Source organism: Podarcis erhardii, assembly GCF_964252035.2.
Source record: "Podarcis erhardii genome assembly, chromosome: 1".
Lineage (NCBI taxonomy): Eukaryota > Metazoa > Chordata > Lepidosauria > Squamata > Lacertidae > Podarcis > Podarcis erhardii.
In genome coordinates this window covers 121,318,164-121,340,569 of record NC_138497.1, presented here as the reverse complement: position 1 = coordinate 121,340,569, position 22,406 = coordinate 121,318,164, and the positions used below count along the sequence as shown (strand labels likewise).

General features: G+C 43.3%; 2 long non-coding RNA genes across 2 annotated transcripts; one reads left to right on the top strand and one right to left on the bottom strand.

Annotated features, from left to right (window-relative positions):
- Positions 1-439: 439 nt before the first annotated feature.
- On the top strand, positions 440-20,114 carry LOC309335946. The gene is made up of 2 exons (XR_014153817.1): positions 440-691; positions 19,653-20,114. It is a non-coding gene; the product is annotated as an uncharacterized lncRNA (long non-coding RNA).
- LOC309335712 lies at positions 2,102-2,642 on the bottom strand. The gene is made up of 2 exons (XR_014153648.1): positions 2,587-2,642; positions 2,102-2,471 (listed from the first exon to the last, which is right to left on the bottom strand). It is a non-coding gene; the product is annotated as an uncharacterized lncRNA (long non-coding RNA).
- Positions 20,115-22,406: the final 2,292 nt, after the last annotated feature.

Here is a 22,406-nt window from a genome sequence, read left to right as displayed (position 1 = left end):
TCATTAAATGGACACCTGACCACCATTGCACTGAGCTGCTGTACTGTAGTGGAAGACGTGGATAATTTGAAAGTAGTTCCTCTCAAGGGTGCAACTAAAATGGCCAACTAAACTGGCTGAGTTGTCATTCCTTCTCCACAGAGAACAGAAGTTCTTGGAGGCGGTGATGAGGGAATCTCTTAATTGATACCTCTCGGTGCCTTTAACATGGAGGCATTCGTTCTTGTAAGCAGATATAAATAATGGACCACATGGCTGCTACCGAAAGTGGCAAAAATGGGTTGTCTTCTAGCCAAACTTACCTTCCCATCATGAGATCATGGCATTCTGGTTCTTCCTACCCTGCTTCTTCTTCCTGGCTTTGGTTGTCAGGGGCCAACAGGAAGAAAAAGTATTGTGATGTCACAAAATAAGTATGTTCCGTAGCATGTCAGCCAGTGAACCTTGCTTGCTCCTGCAATTTGCCTGTGGCACAGCCTAAGATGGAGTGATTTTGGACTGTGTGACCTTCAACATTCTTCTAGCTTACAAGTGGATGGTTCCAACCACCATTTGCAGAACTCATGGGGCTATTTTCTTCTCTGTGTCACACTGAAGAGGAAAAAGTGAACGTGCAGTTGCCATTGTGCTGCAGTACAAGCAAATTTTGTTAGTGGTGTATCATCAGATGCTTCTGAGAGGGACTTGAAAGGTCTGGCTATCATTCCTAAATCTTAGGGTGTCAAACACTGATGGAGATGTCAGTAAAACCTGCATTAATGTTCAAACTATGATTGTGCTTAAGTGTAGCTAGATAATGGCCTCAAGTCCTCCTTCCTAGTACTTGTTTGACAGGTTGCATTCCAGATTCATCTTATTGCAAAGCAACAAACCCTAAAGGGTTTTTTGGGAGTGATTATTTATTACTAGAACAATACTAACATATTATTTATTTATTTATTTTATTAGATTTTATTAGATTTCTTTCCTGCTCATTATCATAAGGTCCCAAGGTGAGATACAGCAACCTAAAAATATATTAAAATGTAGGAAATAACAAAATAGTAAAATTTAAAGCAGCTGTTGTGTGTACCACAGCCTTCTGAGACAAGGTTGACAGGAGTGTGCCAGCGGGCCTTATCTGTGGTGGTGTCCTGCATGTGGAATTTCCTGTCCCCTCATTTGTGTTCTGCCAATCATTAAATAAGGGACATGGGTGGCACTGTGGTCTAAACCACTAAGCCTAGGGCTTGCCGATTGGAAGGTCGGTGGTTCAAATCTCTGCGATGGGGTGAGCTCCTGTTTCTCGAGCCTAGCTCCTGCCAACCTAGCAGTTCAAAAGCATGAGGTGCAAGTAGATAAATAGGTACCGCTCTGGCGGAAAGGTAAAGGGCGTTTCCGTGCACTGCTGTGGTATGCCAGAAGCGGTTTAGTCATGCTGGCCACATGACCTGTAAAAACTGTCTGAGGACAAACGTCAGCTCCCTCAGCCAGTAAAGTGAGATGAGTGCTACAACCCCACAGTCACCCGCGACTGGATTTAACTGTCAGGGGTCCTTTACCTTTAATCATTAAATATTTTTGTTTTGAAAGAAGCTTCTGGATTCAGATAAATGCTTGACATATCTGGTTGCTTTTTGTGTTTTTGCTGCTTTTTCCATATTATTATTTGTGTTTTAATGGATGGATCATTGCTTTTTATCTCTCTTTTTTAATTTCCAAGTTGCTTTGAGAAACTCCTCTGGGAGGAGTGGAAGTGGGGCATTTAAAATAACAAAGAAATGTCCACTCAGAAGTAAATCCCAGCATGGCCTCATTCCAGCATAGAATGGGGCTATAAGATTGTAGCCATAGCTACTACCTGCACCAATATTAGCATTGTTTTGTTTTGGTTAGGTTTTTGTCTTAAACACATTTTGTAGCAATTTCTGCCAATGAAGTTTTAAAAAACATTTTTCACAATTTAGCATGCAATATTAGTTTCACAATTCTTACCTCAATTACCTATGCCAGTGAGCCTGGTATCTCGATTCATTTTCATTAAGGCTCTTATGTTTCCCTTTGCATTCTTATTCTGAAGGTGAAAGGCATTCTGAAGAATAAAACTGCACTCTAGACCTGATGAGTCACAACTGGATGAATCTTTCCATCTGTTTCATAGCCCCTCAGCTGTAAATAAGTGTTACACGTGTTCCCTTCTCCCTGCTCCTGAACTTCCCCAGGTCTCATCACCCACTCTGTATCTCTACTTGTCCATTTCTTTGGGTCAGGCTGGCTGCAGCTTGGGAGATGTTGCTTCAGCCATATTTCAACTCAGACTGGGGTCTTCTACAGGAGCTGGAGGCCTCCCTTCCTTCCTGGCCCTCAGCCTCATCATGATCTGAGCAAGGGCTTCCAAGAGCTTTGCCCTCCTCCTGAGTAGCCTCATGGGCAGCTAGCCAGGTCCTTTGGTGAAGTTCTTGCCTGGCTCTCTATCTCCTCTGCTCCTGTGGCTGGAGGGATGCAGAAAAACAGCTAGGAACCCCAACACTGTATGTAAAACAAAGCAAAAAGAGCAGCTTCATGTGAGTAAAGGGGACAACCAAACTCTTTGAGTGAGGTCCTCACCTGGGAGCTCTCTGAGAACAAACCACCAGGAGTTCTGAGGGCTGCTGGAACCAGAGGTGGCAATTGGTTTGTGATACGGAGCCCATTCTAGAATGTTCCAAATAGAAGAAACCGGTCGGAGAAAGGGCAGGGAATGATATCATCAAACAGGGTGTGTGTGAAGGCTGACTTCGTTTAGAACCCAGAAGAGGGGAGGGAGAGACCAGTTTGGAGCTCTGGAGAAGACCTTTTGGGGGTGTACTTCTCTGCGACACGATGTGGGACTGTGGATTTTGCCGTTTGTAGGAGTTACAGTGTCTGTTTCCATATCTGCTCAATCTGTAAATATTACAAAAATGCCTCAAGGGTGACATCCAATCGTACTCAGAGTAGACCCTGAGCTAAAAGTTACTGAAGACCATTGGTTTCAATAGGTCAAAATTGCTTGACTGGATATTATCCTCCAAAGATCCCTTGTTCCAAATGGAACCAAACCTTGGCAAATATCGCACCCCTACAATTTTCACACGATTCAGGGAACTGAGGCATTTGTTAACAATATGAATACTATTCCCCCACCCCCATAATCTCACACTCTCCAACCTATTTCAGGACTGAGCTGTTGTGTGTTCAGACCCAGAGACCTCCCCCCTAAATAAACACACATTTGACTCAAATTTTAGTTTTGGTTTTTGGAAGAATTTAGGCCACAACTTTATTGATTACAGAAAAGTGAGTGGTTGCATAGACTCTGCTTCGACTAGCTCCCTGCACCCTTGCAGGTAGCACTGACCTAGGGCTGCAGCATAGGTCAGCCAAGGGTGAACACCTGAGGGAAGTGAAAAGCCCAGGAACAGACTCTGTTCACTCCCCAGATGCTCCCCTGGACTCAGGCACAGGCACAACCCCCTCTTGGGGGTTGACCAAACCAAGTTGAGTCCCTGAAGTCCTTTAACAGAGTACCCTTCACATAGGGACGGCAAGACCATTCCCCATCCCTATCACCTGAACCAGTGCCTATCCGCAACCTTACAAGTTGTGACAATTTGCTACGCAGTAGGTGAAACTCAAATGGCAACAGCCAATCAGCCAAGTGGGAAAATTCCTGCCATGCCCCTGTCCCAATGACAGATGACACACAACGGCATAGCAAGGTCAATCACAAAAGTAGGGAGAGGTGGGCGGGTGTTCCGATGCACGAGCCGAAAGAGGAAGCTCTGGGTCACATGGATAGGTATATATAGGTCCCTCAATCTGTTTAGACTGCACCCCATTGGCCAGATTAAACCCAGCAATGAGGGACCTACCAAACAGGTGGTGTGGCTGTCCAGTATACCCACCCACAACCAGGAGGTCAGTCTCCAGGTCTCACAGCAACACGTGCCCTCTTTTAGGGAGGACACGATTTAAAAATGATGATAGAAGCACTCTTGTGGAATGAGCTCAGAGAGGTAGTGTTGTTCTGTTGTAGCAGAACAACAGCATCAGAGTTGTGTGACACTATAGAAACTATTAATAATGTGGCATAAATAGGTAAAGTTAAAGGGACCCCTGACCATCAGAGGTCCAGTCGAGGACGACTCTGGGGTTGCGGCGCTCATCTCGCTTTATTGGCCGAGGGAGCCGGCATACAGCTTCTGAGTCATGTGGCCAGCATGACTAAGCCACTTCTGGCAAACCAGAGCAGCACACGGAAATGCCATTTACCTTCCTACTGGAGCGGTATCTATTTATCTACTTGCACTTTGACGTGCTTTCAAACTGCTAGGTTGGCAGGAGCAGGGACCGAGCAATGGGAGCTCACTCCGTCACGGGGATTTGAACCGCTGACCTTCTGATCAGCAAGCCCAAGAGGCTCAGTGGTTTAGACCACAGCGCTACCCGCATCTCATATTTTCGATACACCGCGACACCCGTTTCCTGTGGCATAAATAGTGTTGGACTAAAACTTCCATCACCCCTGATGGCTGGGGTAGTTAGGAGTCTGACAATATCTGTAGGACCACAGGATCCTCATCTGTAGGACTACTTCATTCGATGCACAAACTTAAGTAGCAATACTCCATTTCGGGATGGTGCTTCTGTGAGAGTTTTTTTAAGGGGGATTTCTCCCCCCCCCCCCCGAGCATTTAACACACAAGTATAAGCAACTCACTTTAGGGTTCTCTTTTTGCATGGTTGAGCAAAAAAATCCAAATCATATGGTTTTATTCACCTCAGTGAATTTTAATAAATGTGGCACTTACAGTATGTTAATGCGGAGCCAGCATAAGCAATGCTCCAGGCAGAAGTAGTTTTAAGGAATTGCAGGTGTTGTGGGTCTTTTTGTTTGAAGTCTCCCAGCTCCCCAGCTTGCCAGGAACATGCGTTGCATATTAACAACTTGTATCTATGATTGTCAGCAAATTGCATAATTGGTTCACTATGCCTGAGATAGAACTGTAATCATGAACAAGTGATTGGACATATGAAAAAATGTGAACTAAAACAAAAAACAAAAAAACTCCAAACACAATACATTTTAGTATATGACTGTTTACATTATTTCAAACTGCTTTTTAATTGTGCTTTTTCTTTTTTAAAATTTTTTTAAAATTGTTTTTATGTGAGGGGTTTTTTTGGGGGGGTTATTCAGCTGTTTCTTTTTATATTTTGATAATAATAATAATAATAATAATAATAATAATAATAATAATAATAATATCTTTATTGTCATTGCCCCCTCTCGGGGACAACGAAATTATGTATTTTGTGGTTCTATATTGTAATTTTATCTTGTGAAGCACCCTGAGACATGAGGGTGGTACATAAATTTAATTAATAATAATAATTACTTTAAGTAACAGAATAAATTGTATAGGAGATAGGATAAGGGATCAAGCCACTCACAAGAAATACCTTGCTATTTTACTTAGCAAAGAACATGTCTACTTAAAGCATTGAAGGTGTTGTCTTGAGACTGAATAGCTGACTGCCTATTCCCCTCCTCACATCCAGCCCTATATTTCTATGAATTCATCGCTTGTATTTTCCTGTCTGGGACTCTGAAGTGGATAGTCGTGATTTTCCCCACTGTACAGATACATTTGCAACATCCTATATACCGTATTTTTCGCCCCATAGGGCGCACCGGCCCATAGGGCGCACCTAGTTTTGGGGGGATGAGGAAATAAAGAAAAAAAAATTATTTCCCCCCAGGCACAGGGCTGGGGCAGGGGAAGCCCGAGCTTCCCCCGACCCCAGCCCCCAGAACAGGCTGCTATCCGCAAGCCTAGGGAGCCCGGCGGGAAGTCGCGCCGGTCTCCCCAGGCTTGCGGATATCTTCCCGAAGCCCGGGGCGCATGGTTGAGCGCGCCCCAGGCTTCGGGATGCAGGCAGCACCCACTGCCAGCCTCCAAACCAGGTCAGGTTTGGAGGTTGCTATCCGCAAGCCTTGGGAGCCCGACTGGAGCTCCAGCGGAGCTCCCAAGGCTTGCGGATAGCTTCCTGAAGCCTGGAGAGCGAGAGGGGTCAGTGCGCACCGACCCCTCTCGCTCTCCAGGCTTCAGCGAAAGCCTGCATTCGCCCCATTGGACACACACACATTTCCCCTTCATTTTTGGAGGGGAAAAAGTGTGTCCTATAGGGCGAAAAATACGGTACATAGGACCTTGTGCAGATGTTCTGATCAATGGACAGGACTCAGCTAACAAGTTCCACCAGCCTAATGGGGTTTTTCCCTCTCTTCTTGCCCTATGTCCCCTCATGCCTTCCACAGTTGGCTCTGTGTGGTGGGGCGGAGAGGAGAGATTGTTTCATCTGGCACCTTGAGAAGCTCGAGGTGATGGAACAATTGCCATAGCGCCACACTGAATTTCTTTCAATATTTGGATGTCAGGTACATGGAGAATTTTAATGGGCATCATCCAAGTCACTGCTGCCAATCGTAATGATAAATAAGTAGGATAACAACAACAATGCTAATTTTTAACAAAATTAAAGAAATAATTCAGAGGCACCTTAGTGGCCATATTCACTATGGTTTGCTCAGAAATGGAGCCTATGTACAGTGGTACCTTGTTTCTCGAACTTAATCCATTCTGGGAGTCCATACGTCTCCCGAAACCATTCAAAAACCAAGGTGCAGCTTCCGATTGGCTGCAAGAGCTTCCTGCACTCAAATGGAAGCTTCGTTGGATGTCTGGCTTCTGAAAAATGTTTGCAAACTGGAACAGTTACTTCTGGGTTTGCGGTGTTCGGTAGCCGATTTGTTTGACAACCTCAGCTGTTCGAGAACCAAGGTACCACTGTATCTTGAACAAAGTGGCCCTGATGCATTTGCAGGTGCACTCAACAGCTAGTGACCTAGATGTGGTGAACATCCTGCTGGCATCCAGTGACCTATTCAGCTCATTGAATGAGGCCCATAATTCGGTGGCTTAAGAGCACGTGGATTTTGCATATGATTTAGGCCTGCTGGTGAAGGTGAGAAAAGTGACAGCAGCATTTTCTAGTGTTCTGAATTTCATATCAAGTAAAGATGTAGATGAGAAGCCAGATACATATGTGCATATGTACTAGATGCACATATGAAAGATGGAGTTGCCATATTTCAAATAGTAAAAGCCCCGAAAGTTGTTGAGCCAAAAAGAGAGAGAAGACTTGCCTTACTCGTAGATTCAGGAAAAACTGCAACCTTTCAGAAATCCCCCCCCCCCCCGGATGTCAATTCTGCCTTTGAAATCCTGGTAATGTCTGGGAAAATCCAGACGTATGGCAGCCCTAGGAAAAATTGCTTCCATTCATGTATTACCCTTCGATCCAGCAACCTTGGGACCTCTTTATAGGGCTGCCCCATTTGGCCAACCATTGAAATACAGGTGGCAGTCATCTCAGTTTCTGATTGGACTCTGCCCAATCTATAGGATCCTTCTGGGAAGGAAGGCATAGAGAGAGAGGGTTTTCTATTCCCATTCTTCTGGGTTGAGCAATGAGGTGTCCCTATGTTCCTGTATCCTTGGAAATTTGCTTAATTCTGGTTTTTGATTTGGTCGTTGTTCCCACCTGGTTCTTTGCTCCTGACCACTGGCTTGTTCTTTGTTCCTAAATCATGGAATCTGCTGCCTGCTACCCAGCCCTGATACATTTGCAGGAGCACCAAGGCTAATCTTTAATGTATTGAATGCAAGTGAAGATAAGAGTGCTGGCCAAGGTGGATAGTCGAACCTTAATCTTATGTCTCTCTTCTTCAGCAAGTACTTCCCTTGTTTATGTTCCTCATTTAAGTGAGAGTCCTGAAAGAAGGGACCTCGTGGAATGATTCTTAGTTTGGTCTCTCAGCTTTTTGCTTTTTCTCTCTCATTAAGTTGCTTTGTAGCCCTTGTTCGTTTCAATTATGTAACGTGCTTGCTTTATTGATCTGTGACCGTATAATTAATTCACAAGTGAGACATTCAGCAGCTGCGTAGAAAATCTGCCTGCCTTTGTATTGCTAGTTGTGGCAAAATTGCTTGTTATGCTGGGGTGTAGGAGAAAGGCACAAAACTAGCTAGATTAATTGGAGAACCAACTCCAGAAACTTGTACTTTTATACAGAACTGTGCTTTAGATACAAAATACCTTGACATTACTTTCCAACTGGTCTTCTAGAGTATTGTGAGGCTATAAGCCCTGTGTGTAGAAGAATACAATAATAGTACCATGCCAAGGCTTGGAGGCAGGGTCTATTATTATTATTATTATTATTATTATTATTATTATTATTATTATTATTATTATATTTTACTCTTTTTTCCATATAGAAAGTTACATTTGTTACTCAACAATTATATTCCAATTCAACAGAACTAGTGCATTCTCTCTCACCCAACACCAATGTTTAAAACCCAAAATTACATACAATTTTAACTTTCTGTCTTACTTCATTTCATCCTCTCTAACATTTTTCTTAATATATTCTGCTGTTTTCTTACACTTCTCGCTGTGGGTCTTTGCATATGGGAAATAACTTTTAATATAGACCAGAAAGGGCGGAGAGGATGAAATAGCTGCTGAGTGATACTGATGGCTCTGTGATTTATAAGGTGGCTCTCTATCTTCCTGGCAGCTAGGAAAAATAGGAAGAAAGAACTGGATGGGCTAGCAATCAATTGCAAAGGGGACTCTGAGAATTACTTTTTATTCCGTACAATAAGAAATAAGAAATTTTGTTGGATCTGACCATGGTTTTACTGCATATGTAGCGACCGCTGTTGTTTTTATTCTTTCTTTTTTCCTTCTTTGGATGTTGCCATGGCCTTTGGCTAATGCAATAAAAATAGTTACTGTTATAAACTACAGTGGTACATCGGGTTACATATGCTTCAGGTTACATACGCTTCAGGTTACAGACTCCGCTAACCCAGAAATATTACCTCAGGTTAAGAACTTTGCTTCAGGATGAGAACAGAAATCGTGCTCCGGCAGCGCAGCAGCAGCGGGAGACCCCATTAGCTAAAGTGGTGCTTCATGTTAAGAACAATTTCAGGGTAAGAACGGACCTCCAGAACAAATTAAGTTCTTAATCCGAGGTACCACTGTAGAAAGGGTTTCTAGTCTTCTTTAAAATATTTGAAATTTGAACCTTTTATCAGTGCCCTCAATTTTGCCATATCTGCATATTCCACGATTTTTATCAACCATTCTTCCTTTGAGCGTGTTCTCTCCTCCTTCCATTTCTGGGCCTAGAGAATCCTTGCTGCTGTAGTCACATGTATAATAAATACCATTAGGCTATATTTGGGATTTCACAGTCTAGTATCGCCATCAGGAAGGTTTCTGGCCTCTTGGGATAAGTCGTTTAATTCCCCCCTTTATTTTATTAAGGTCCATGTGGTGGACCTTCTTGCAGGTCCACCACATATGATAGAATGAGCCCTCAGAGGCATGGTCAATTTTAGGAGTATTGTAACAATAATTACAATCATGCATTTGTACAATGCTTCGAACGTACAGGAGAGATTTTGTTCCCTAGGTTGGTGATAGGGACTTGTGGGCTTCCCAATGATACTGGACTACAATTCCCATCATCCTTAACTGTTGGCTATGCTGCTGGGACAAATGGGAGTTGGAGAATTTGAAGGTCCAGAAGTCTCCCATCTCTACGCTTGACATTTTTATTTCGACATGCTTATAAGTTTTAGTGGTGGGGCTTTCAAGTACCATATTGGCTGCTGGTTGTTTTCTTCCTTGCTTTAAGATTTTAATTTTCTTTACATTAGTCCTGGTGGAAAACCAGGACGTGGAGAACTGATAGCTCAACCCAGTTGGGCTCTTCCTATGCAATGGGATATAAATCTTAAAAATTTGGGATATTTAGATAGATGCGGCCTCTAGTTACATGAATCCAGATATTTTGAAAGTTTGTTGTTGTTTAGTCATTTAGTCGTGTCCGACTCTTCGTGACCCCATGGACCAGAGCACGGCAGGCACTCCTGTCTTCCACTGCCTCCCACAGTTTGGTCAAACTCATGCTGGTAGCTTTGAGAACAGTATCCAACCATCTCGTCCTCTGTCGTCCCCTTCTCCTTGTGCCCTCCATCTTTCCCAATATGAGGGTCTTTTCCAGGGAGTCTTCTCTTCTCATGAGGTGGCCAAAGTATTGGAGTCTCAGCTTCAGGATCTGTCCTTCCAGTGAGCACTCAGGGCTGATTTCCTTCAGAATGGATAGGTTTGATCTTCTTGCAGTCCATGGGACTCTCAAGAGTCTCCTCCAGCACCATAATTCAAAAGCATCAATTCTTCAGCAATCAGCCTTCTTTATGGTCCAGCTCTCACTTCCATACATCACTACTGGGAAAACCATAGCTTTAACTATATGGACCTTTGTTGGCAAGGTGATGTCTCTGCTTTTTAAGATGCTGTCTAGGTTTGTCATTGCTTTTCTCCCACTTCCAAATTCTCTTGGCCATGCTGAGAGCAGGTTTCCATGAAGGTCCTGGGAGCTGAAGAGATTATTTGCTTTGCTGTAGAACACCAATAAAATGAGATAAAAAATTAGCAGCAAAGGGCGGTGCCAGGAAAATGGAGGCAATAGGTCTAGGCAGAGCAATGACATTAGGGGAAGGCAGTAAACAGACACTATGATTCCCTCATGGAGGTGAGAATGGGAAGTTCAAACATGATAATTAAAAGCTAAAGAGAAAGCGGTGGAATAATTGGAAGCAATTATTTTTCAGCAAAGCGCCATTTGGGCCCTCTGAAAGAACAGATAATCAGGCAGATAATTTCCACTGTACTAAGCAGCTATTAAGTGGAGCAAAACCAATACTCTTTTTTTCTTGCTTTATCAGTACATTATGTCAGAAAAAAAGCCTTAAAGCATCTCTCTCTCTCCCCCCTGAGAAAACGGGGTGGGGTAAGGAAAATGAATACTGACTGAAGACTGTAAAGGGTCTGATTTTTCAAAGGAACAAAAGATATGTAGTTCCGGGGCTAAGATTCACCAACATTCACATCCCACCCCCCTCGGTTAAAGGTCATTGGTTTGGTTTTCAATTATAAAGTTCAAGTGAGGCAAAGTGAGGCAACTGTAAAAGTTGTAAAGTTATAAAGACCAAGTATTTCGATAAAGGGCATCATCAGTAGTACCTAAAATGCGTCTGAAGGATTCTGTGAAGGAGATTTTAAAATGTGAGCTTCTCCTACCATGTAATGGGAGCTCTGCCTTGCCTTTTTAATCAAACAAATGATTAAACCTGGCTTTCTGTGGACTATTTCAACCCCCAAATCTAATCAAATGCTGTTTATGGAGTAATATTCGCCTAAGTGAAACTTCAATGTCAAAAGCACGTAACATTGAGGTATATGGGATTTTGATTTATATACCCTTGGCACATGGGATGGTGTCAATTTGAAAAAAATAAAAGCCTTTTGAATTTAAATTAAAAAGAATTGTTCAAGAGCAGACCAGGGGCAATGTGGGAAGTAGAAAAGCATTATTCGCAAGCTACTTGAGGTGGCACAATGCTTTCTGCAGCCCAAATATCACATTACAGCAGGTAATGGCCTCTGGCCGAAAGATGCCTTACTGTGTCACATTCTCTGGGTTTTCCCTTGTCCCAGGGTACTAAGCATGCCAGTGCAAGTAGCTAAATAGGTACCACTGTACCGGGAAGGTAAACGGCGTTTCCATGCACTCTGGTTTCTGTCAGAGTTGCACCAGGAGCGGTTCAGTCCTGCTGGCCACACGACCCGAAATGCTGCCTGTGGACAAACGCCGGCTCCCTTGGCCTGAAAGCGAGATGAGCACCACAACCCCATAGTCATCTTAGACTGGACTTAACCATACAGGAATCCTTTACCTTTACCACCAGCAGCTGCTAATGGCATGGAGTAGAGCAGTGTTTCCCAACCTTGTGCCTCCAGCTGTTTTTGGACTACAATTCCCATCATCCCTTGCCACTGGTCTTGCTAGTCAGGGATGATGGGAGTTGTAGTTCAAAAACAGCTGGAGGCACAAGGTTGGGAAACACTGGAGTAGAGTAAGATGAATCACATGATGTGTCTCTTAAGTATAATGGTTTAATTGATTCTGAAATGAGAATGCCTAAATGTATATTGCAGAAGATTTAACATGGGCCTCTTCAAAGGGGCTATATTAAAGCCAAGGAGAGCATGTTGAGCTTCTGGTTGCATAAGTTAATGACTAACTAGCTGATTGCTGTTTCTCTGTAGGTAGCATGTGAGGGTTGTAACCTTAGATCATGTAAGAGGTATTGGGTTTCAAAATCTCCATTTTGAAAGTGAGTTGCCTGTGAATCATTATCTCCCTTACTGAACGGTAAAGGTAAAGCACTCCTGGATGGTTAAGTCCATTTGAAATTGACTATGGCACTCACTTCTGCTTTCAGGCTGAGGGAGTTGGCATTTGTCTGCAGACAGGTTTTCCAGGTCATGTGGCCAGCATGACTAAATGGCTTCCGGAGCAATGGAACACCGTGACAGAAGCCAGAGCGCACGGAAACACTGTACCTATTTATCTATTTGCACTAGTAGGCTTTCAAACTGTTAGGTTGGCAGAAACTGGGACAGAGCAACGGACGCTCACCCCATCGTGCGGATTCGAACCGCTGACCTTCTGATCAGCAAGCCCAAGAGACTCGGTGGATTAGACCACAGCACCACCCACATCCCTCAAACTCATTGGAGTGAAGGTGTAAAATGAAGCTCTCCTGAAGCAAGAGTGAATAGCCTGCAGGCTGTGGAGAGAGAGAGAGGGACCTTTGCTTCTAGGTCTGTCTGGATTATTTCACATTTCATAGGCAAGATGCTGAGCCGGTTGTAGATAACACAATATATTGTACAAATATTTGGATGTATTCTGTTTTGTTCTGAAGCTTTCTGCTGGTAAAAAGTTTGAACAATATTTTTTATGGGTCTGGACAATGTTTTATTCCAAAAGAAGTTAGCTCTTATGTTTCCAGTTGCTTCAAACTGCACTATATTGGTATCTGCAACAGGGACAATGTTACTTAAATGGAACTAAACCTTAACAGCAGTGGTAGCAGGGAACCTTTGACCCTGCAGATGTTTCTGGACCTAGACCACAACTCCTGTCTCTATGTGGTCAACCATATCTGGAGGGCTGCATAAGTTCTCCACTCCTGTCTGGAAGAGAGAAAGGGGAGGATGAGATACTGGAGGTCATTTTTGATAGTAATCCACTATAACATGTGTTTTGGCTCAAAGTCACTGTAATTGTTCGAGGGTGTGTGTGTATTTTAATTTCCCCTTTGGGATAGTTGGTAATTGCTGCCTGAACCACTTAGGGTGACTTCTCTCCCTTTTATACAAAGGATGTTAGTCAAGCTGAATCTTGCCTCCAACCTACTTAAGAAAAGAAAACCCCGTGGAACAGTTAAAATGTATAATTTCAGACTTCATGTGTTTGGACACCTTTCATCATAAGGCAGGTGCAGAACAGCGACTGAGACTAATTGTCTTGTAGTCATAATGCTAAAAAATGAGCATGGTTGGAATGGCAGATTATTAATCCAGTTGGCTTCAAAACTCACCGCTACAGATAAAGAGTAAATTAATTAATTTGGCCCGTTAGTGGCCTCTATTCTTTGTGACAGTTCAGTGAATGCTTTCCCCAAAGCTTCCCATATATGTTTAAATTCAAGTGCTTGATTATCCTCTTCCAAAGCAACTACTCTATTCCAAACTTTAAAAGTGGAAAGTGTAATGTTGGTCAACAAAAGAGGTTTAAAGACTGTCTCAAGGCATTTTTTTTAAAAATGTAGTATAAACACCAACAATTGGGAAACACTTGCCTGCAAGATCTCCAATTGGATAAAAGCCTTCACCAAAGGTGTCATGGGCTTTGAAGACACTTGAAGTCAGGACACAAGGGAGAAACGTGCTAGGAGGAAGGGATGCTTGGCAAACCCTCACCGTGATCAATTCCTGCCCAGAAACCAATGTCCCCACTGTGGAAGGATGTGTGGATCCAGAATTGGCCTCTACAGTAACTTATGGACTCATTGTTAAAAACCGTGTTTATGGAAGACAATCTTACTCGGCTACAAGTGATCAGAAGAAGAAGAAGAAGCTTTTGCACCCAGAGCCAATGGTGAGGGCTCAGAGGAAGAGAAGGTGGGTGTGGGCTGCCCCGGGTGTCATCCCTGAGGGGGGGTGACAAAATCCACCCTGGGTGGATTGCCGCCATGGCATAGGGCACCCCCCGGGCAGATTGACGCTGTGTCGATCACGCACCCCGAGGTGGATAGCCCCACCCCCTTGAGTGGATCACCCCACCCCTGTGGGCACGGCATGTGGCTGCTCCGGGTGCCCGAGCAGCTAGCTCTGCCACTGTGAGGGCTGTTTTCTTTTCTATAAATAATTTGAGAAAAGTTTTCTGATTGCTTTTAGCTTCTTGAAGCAGGGGCCTGGCAGAGGAGAAGGAGAAATATGTTTAATTCTTTAAAATGTACAGTATAAGGAACTACAGTGGTACCTTGGGTTAAGAACTTAATTCATTATGGAGGTCCATTCTTAACCTGAAACTGTTCTTAACCTGAAGCACCACTTTAGCTAATGGGGCCTCCCGCTGCCACTGTGCCGCTGCTGCACAATTTCTGTTCTCATCCTGAAGCAAAGTTCTTACCTGAGGTACTATTTCTGGGTTAGCGGAGTCTGTAACCTGAAGCATCTGTAACCCGAGGTACCACTGTACGGATAAAGTCAGAGGCATACCTAGGGGTTGGCAAAACTGGCCCCTTCTGGGGGTGCAGTTTCTCAGACGATGGAGTGTATGATGTAAATGTGCATCATTGCAAAATCAAACACAGGAGAAGCTTCCTGTCTTTCTCTCACAGTGGCACAAAGGTGTGTGTGCAAGTGATTTTTTGGGGGGTGTCCTAGATAAGCAGCTGGATAAAGTGCTTTCTTAACAGCACATAAAATAAAGTAAAGGTAAAGGGACCCCTGGCCATTAGGTCCAGTTGTGACCAACTCTGGGGTTGCGGCGCTCATCTCGCTTTATTGGCCGAGGGAGCCGGCGTAGCTTCCGGGTCATGTGGCCAGCATGACTAAGCCGCTTCTGGCAAACCAGAGCAGGGCACGGAAACGCAGTTTACCTTCCTGCCTGAGCAGTCCCTATTTATCTACTTGCACTTTGATGTGCTTTAGAACTGCTAGGTTGGCAGGAGCAGGGACCGAGCAACGGGAGCTCACCCCATTGTGGGGATTCGAACCGCCAACCTTCTGATCGGCAAATCCTAGGCTCTGTGGTTTAACCCACAGCACCACCCACATCCCCAAACAGCACATGCTTCTCAGCATATAATTAATCTGTGTTACAAAAGTGTGACCACAAGTATAGAACACCTCTCAAATGGTCTTTTAAAGAGTGAGCACATTGGTCCTTTCATCGCATGAACCTCTTGTGTTCTGCCTCTCTAACATATATGTATATCTGGAAAAAGAAAATATGAAAGTGCTTAAGAGTTGGTTTATGGATAGATGATTGAGAATTAAAAAATGTTTAGAATTTATTTATTGTAATCAAGTCCCCCATTTTTTTTTAATGACGGTCTTCTCTTGGCAATGTGGATAGTAAAATAGACTAAATTAAAACATCCACTACAACAGCTTTAATAGACAAAGCCATAAATCAATAAGACAAACCCTGCAATAGTACAACGATAAAATTGAACCATAAAATCCTAAATAGGCAGACACAAATCAAAAACCCAGCAACTGGTCCAACAAAACTCAGCCAAACTACAGATGCTTTAAAAGGCCCAGCCAAATGGCCATTATTCTGCAGAGACCAGCATCAGTGATGTTAAAGGATATTAGATCAAATAGTCCCTTTGCCCAGCTCCAACAATGCATTGAAGTTGCTGCTTCCAACAAATTAAAACACCAAATATTAAAAACTTATTAATTCCGGGCTGGCTTCAGATGTCTTCTAAAAGTCAGATAGTTATTTATTTCCTTGACATCTGGTGGGAGGGCGTTCCACAGGGCGGACACCACTACCAAGAAGGCCCTCTGCCTGCTTCCCTGTAACCTCACTTCTCACAGGGAGGGAACCACCAGAAGGCCCTCGGCGCTGGACCTCAGTGTCCGGGCTGAATGATGGGGGTGGAGATGCTCCTTCAGGTATACTGCACCAAGGCTGTTTAGGGCTTTAAAGGTCTATAAAGCAGTTTTGTGCCAGACTGGGTGTGTGGACTGTGTGGAGGTGTCCCTCCATCTTATCCCACCAGCCTTTGTAGGGTAATCCCCCCCCCCCCGGTTCTGCTAGCACGTCACTCTGCTGGGGTGGGCCTCCCCCTTTTATCTGTTGAATGGCCAGGTAGACAGAAGCTCTGCAGGAGGGAACCCCACCAGTAACAACCAGTGGGAAGCTTTGAAATGGGGTGTTCAAGAGGAGGAGCTGAGCTGGCTCAAGAGCCATTGGATTCTAAGCTGGTCCCACTGCTTCCGTGAGATTGCATTAAGGCCACATTTGCACCATACATTTAAAGCAGGTTTACACTATTTTAGCAGTCACAGCCTCCCTCAAAGAATTCTGGGAACAGGAGTTTGGTAAGGATGCTAAGAGTTATTAAGAAATGCTTATCATACCCTCCAACATTTTCCCGATGGAAATAGGGACCCCCTATATAATAACAACAATAATTTTATTATTTATACCCCACCCATCTGACTGGCTTGCTTCCTGCATATATAAAACCATTAAAAAAAACATTGGACATAAAAAAAAAATTTTAAGGCTATACAGGGCTGCCTTCAGGTTGTATGGTTACTTATCTCCTTGGCTCAGGGGTCACATAACATAAGGCTGCCATACAACCTGATTTTCTGAAAATGGCATCCTGGATTATTTTTTGGAAATCAGGCAAATGACCTAGAAAACCGGCAACGGGTGTTAAATTGTGTCAAAAATGCCCAGAAAAGCTCCATACCTTGAAAATTCTTGTAGCTTTTACTAAAAAAAGCTCAACAACTTTGGGTTTTGTCTAAAAAAAAAGTTCAACAGCCTTTGGGTTTTCCTTTAGAAACCTCAACAATATTGAGGTCTTTCTGTCCTAGTTTTTACTTTTTGAAATATGGCAACCCTAGCCTAACTTCCATACCCTCCAACATTTCTCTGATGAAAATAGGGATGTCCTAAGGAAAAGCGAGACATTCTGGGATCAAATCAGAAACTGGGACGGCTTCTGTAAATCCGGGACTGTCCCTGGAAAACAAGGACACTTGGAGAGTCTGCCATATTCCCCTCTGAGAGTTAACAATTCACTGAGTGGTTTGCTAATCAAGCCTTCTTCCCAAGGAACTCTGGAAATGTATGGAGTAATCACTGGGAGGCTGATTCAGTGATTTGATTGCTCTCCTTCCCATTCTGTCCTGGCTGGCATAAGCAGCAGGGCTACAGATGCACCAATGGTCTCCAAACTCCATTAAGCTCCACTGGGCAGCAACTGGGGTTTGCATTGCATCCTAATTCATTAACGCACCAGACCACTTCATCATCCTGAACCACAATTGTTTATTAGTTAAATGCTACCTAAATGATGGCCAGCTTTGATGCTTCCCAGATTTATGACCATACATTGCACACTTCTCTTCCTTCCAGTAGCTAAATATTGCCTTCCACTTGCTAATATGCAATTTTAGCTTCTTCCTTTCAAATGATTTATCCCGAGCAAGGCTGAAATAAGTTAGAAGTTAACAATAATTCGAATGCAAGTGTTATTAAACTGAGAGATGCCTTGCGCAGTGACTTTCCTCTAGGTTCATTTCCCTGTTTAATAGACTTGAACTCGGCTAAAGTAGCTGTAAAATGCCTACCTTGATGCACATTTTCTCATTGATTCGTCTCATCTTACCGTAATATGCCAGAGACGACGTCTAAATGGATGGGAAACACTGAGATATTTGTGCCTGCTTAATGCTCATTTTGGAAGAGGAATTAAGCAGACCAGGAGCAATCGGGAGATCCATCAGCAAAGTTTCGGCAGAAGCAAAGCTTGTTATAAACCATCCAGCTGTTGAAAATGGAAAAATAAAAGTATGAAATAATATTCTGTGCTGCGTTCATGCCTCCAGATCTTCTCCACCATCTTCTCCTATCCCTTTTCCCACAGAGATAGTGTGCCACAGGCATTGATAACTTTGAGCTGATTACTATGAACAATTCCTTCCCCCGTGGTGGTTTCAACTCTCCAGTCTGAAGAGTGGAGTTCTACTGCCAACACTGGGTGAACCTAAGATGAGTGGGAAGGAAGAAGGGCTACATTAATGGCCCCATTGCTCTAGTTTATAAGCACTCCCTTCAGTGCAGGAAGGCACACCACACCTTGCTATCTAAATGATGGCCAACTTTGTGTGTGATGAAATGATGGCCCTGTGGTCTAAACCCTTGAGCCTCTTGGGCTTGCCGATCAGAAGATCGGCGGTTCGAATCCCGGCAGCGGGGTGAGCTTCTGTTGCTCTGTCCCAGCTCCTGCCAACATAGCAGTTCGAAAGCACACCAGTGCAAGTAGATAAACAGGTACCTCTGTGGCAGGAAGGTAAACGATGTTTTCATGTGCTCTGGTTCCCGTCAATGTGTCCCGTTGCACCAGAAGCAGTTTAGTCCTGCTGGCCACATGACCTGGAAAGCTGTCTGTGGACAAACACTGGCTCCCTCAGCCTGAAAAGTGAGATGAGCACCGCAACCCCATAGTCACCTTGACTGGACTTAACCATCCAGGGGTCCTTTATCTTTTACCTTTACCTTTAATTTATTTGACTGCAAATATACCTCTTACGATGGGAGGCAGGAAATTTTTGGAGATAGCAGCAGTGGAACCAAAAAAGAAATCTGGCAGGGAGGAACAAAAGTACATTTCTAGGTAAGTTAGCAGTGAAAGCAAAATAACAGTATGACATTAATGGCCAGAATTTTTTTTTGTGGGGGAAGCAAGTGGGAGGGCAGGCTCCTTGTTTGGGGAGACACTTGCCCCTCTACCCCCATTTTGCTGCCACCTATGGATCTGTCATTCATATTGTTGCGTCTGCTCTTCCACATTAATAGCCTCACCCTGGATTCAGTTTCTTGGTCATCCTGGAGTGTGACAGAATCTTGAAGCCCGCCTCCTGGAATATACAAGTGGGACCTGCCATGAAATGTAATGTTGCAGCACATTCTTGCCTTGTAACTGGAGTGCTTCTCTTCAGGGTTCTAGCCTGCCAGATGCCTGGAGCATCATCCGTGGTACCATAAGTTGCAAAGGGCTCAAGAAGACCCTTTCACTCTCCCTTCTCTAATCCCACCCCATCCCCATTTTCCATCCCCCCATCCCCAACTTGCACTCCTCTTTATGTGGCTCCACTCCCATTTCCTCCCCCCTTTTTTTGCATTTAATCTTTATTGATTTTAAATATTGCATCCATCCATCACAAGAATAAAAAAGAAAAAACACATCAAATACAAAGAAAATGTTACATATAAGATAAAGTTCTTCCATACGTTAAGACTTCCATCTTCCTCAGCATGGCTCCTTCGTTTCCTGGTTAACTGCAAATTGTATGACATTTAACTTATCACAAATTATCTATAATCTTTGTAGCATATAGTTGTCGGAACCTGTGTTCGACCGAGCGACTCCTCCGGTCGAGCCTTCGTTCTCTCCTCTGACGATAATTAACGACCTGATCCTCTGATAAGGCTCCAAGCACGTTCCTATTCAGCAGAGTTTCAAAGCAACAGAAGTTATGAGATTTATGAGCTACATCGCTATGCTTTATTTCTAGCTACGCAGACAGAAAAGAAAACATCCTCTCTCTGTGAAAGACAGAGAGTAACTGGAACAAAGGAACTGGAAACCAGTAAACATCACATCCATCTCCTCTCTCCCGTGAGACTTCCAACAGTATGGAATCTCTGGAATGTAAACAGAGTCTTGTGACTCCAAGCACTGCACAGTGGCAACACACAGAGACCAACATCAGTATGGCAGAAGTTAATCAAAGCATGTCAATGATTTCATATGGGAACAATGTTCTTTTAAATACAATCTGTATATATCCCATTCTTTGTTGAACTTTTGGTCTGTCTGGTTCCTAATTTTTCCTGTCATCTTTGCCAGTTCCACGTAATCAAATAATTTCGCCTGCCATTCCAATTTAGTTAGTGTTTTATCTCCTTTCCACCATTTGGCTATCAGCATTCTTGAGGCAGTGGTTGCATGCATAAATACCCTCCTCAATTCTTTCAGAATGTCTGCAGCCATGATACCTAAAAGGAAGGTTTCTGGTTTTTTTGATGAAAGTTAATTAAAATATTTTTTTTAGCTCCTTATAAATAATTTCCCAAAAGTTCATTATCTTTTTACATTTCCACCACATGTGATGCATTGTTCCCTTCTTTTTCCTTTTTAATATTGCATTCTACTGGGTATGCTGACTTTTGCCTGAGCATTGAGATACCTCTTGTTTCTCAGAGAGCCTTCAATCCTGTTCAGTGTCCAGCCAGTTCACTATTATCTCTTTGTGTTTCTACTGTAAAGCATTAAATTGTGACAATCTTGCATTTGCCAGTTCATAAAACTTCTATCAGCTGTCATGGGATTTTGTTTTAAGTAGGGAGGCCTCTAAAGCCTTGGCAGGAAACGCTGAAGAGTTGGTTGCTTATCATGTTTTTGACACCTTCTTTATGAATGGGGTTTTTTTAAGTGCATGGAAGACATGAATTATTAGACCCTTGTAACCTCAACTAAATGCACAAATCTCTGTATACTTGCAGATCATCCTTTCTGGTCTTTCCCCATTCATTTCTGCTTAGTGTGTAATGGATAGCTCTTTTGGATTTCTGATTTAGATCTTCCTGATGGGTTGGCGGTTTTTTTGGTCATTTATGTGGAAAGAAGCTTTGTCTCTTTCCAGTTCTGTAGGGGAGTTAATTATCACCTGCTATGAATCTATTAGGAAGAGTACAAAGAACCTAGATTCTTAAAGCTGTCAGTTACTCTCTTTTTTTATATCTAGTCTCAGCAATTCCCTTACAATAGCGAAGAGAAAATCTTAGCAGCTGATTATTAATATATCACCAAGAGCTTATGTAACGTTAAATTGGCATTGGCAGAGCCTGCATTTTTTACATTCCTTGAATCCTTATGCAGTATTAAATCTTACAGGGCCATAGTTCTATTACTCTTGGTTCAAGGGATGTGGGGAACCTGGCACCCTCTATATAGCTTTGGACTACAACTCTGACCAATCACTATGTTGGCTGATGGAAATAAGAGTCCAGTAATTTATGGGATGCGGGTGGCGCTGTGGGTTAAACCACAGAGTCTAGGACTTGCCGATTAGAAGGTCGGTGGTTCGAATCCCCGTGACGGGGTGAGCTCCCATTGTTTCGAACCTAGCAGTTCGAAAGCACGTCAAAGTGCAAGTAGATAAATAGGTACTGCTCCGGCGGGAAGGTAAACAGCGTTTCTGTGCGCTGCTCTGGTTTGCCAGAAGCAGCTTAGTCATGCTGGCCACATGACCTGGAAGCTGTCTACGGACAAACACCGGCTCCCTCAGCCAATAAAGCGAGATGAGCGCCGCAACCCCAGAGTCTGTCATGCCTGGACCTAATGGTCAGGGGTCCCTTTACCTTTACCTTTAACATCCAAGGTGCATGGGTTCCCCATCTCTATCCCTAATATAAGTCCTGCCATGAACCCACAAGGTGGCTTCGTGCAAGCCATTCTGTTGCTGCACACCTACTTTACAGACTGGTTTTAAGGATTATGAGGGCTGCCATACACCTGGGATTCCCCCAACATATCTGGGTTTCATCTGTTGGAAATAGCATCTGGGTGGAATTTCTGAAAATCGGTTAAATGTCCCGGAAAAGCCAGGCAAGCCATGTTGGGAGTGTTTATTTTTTGGCCAATTTCCTTAAAAATAGCTCAAAAACATGGCTCGCAAAAAGAAAAAGATTAACAACTTTTGTGTCCAGATTTTCAATTTTTGAAATATAGCAACCCTAGCTAGGATTATAAGATAATGTTTGGGAACATTTGGCTCTGAAAACTCAAAAGCAACTTCGCAGTGCTAAGCAGTGACTCCTCAACTCTGTTTTTCAACTTTGTTTGGAGTCTGAGCAATAATGTCGCCCAACACTCACCCCTTCCAAACTGCCTCCTTCAGCTTTCACTTTGCATCAGTACTGAAGAACTATTTAGACTTTCCCTTGTCATGTTTTTGTTTTGTTTTTTTATAATATTTTTATTGAGTTTATGAAATACAGAAAAAAAGAATAAAAAACAGATATAAGAAATAAAATAGAGAAGTTGCGAATTTCCATGATCTTTTTTTCAGCAAATCTAATG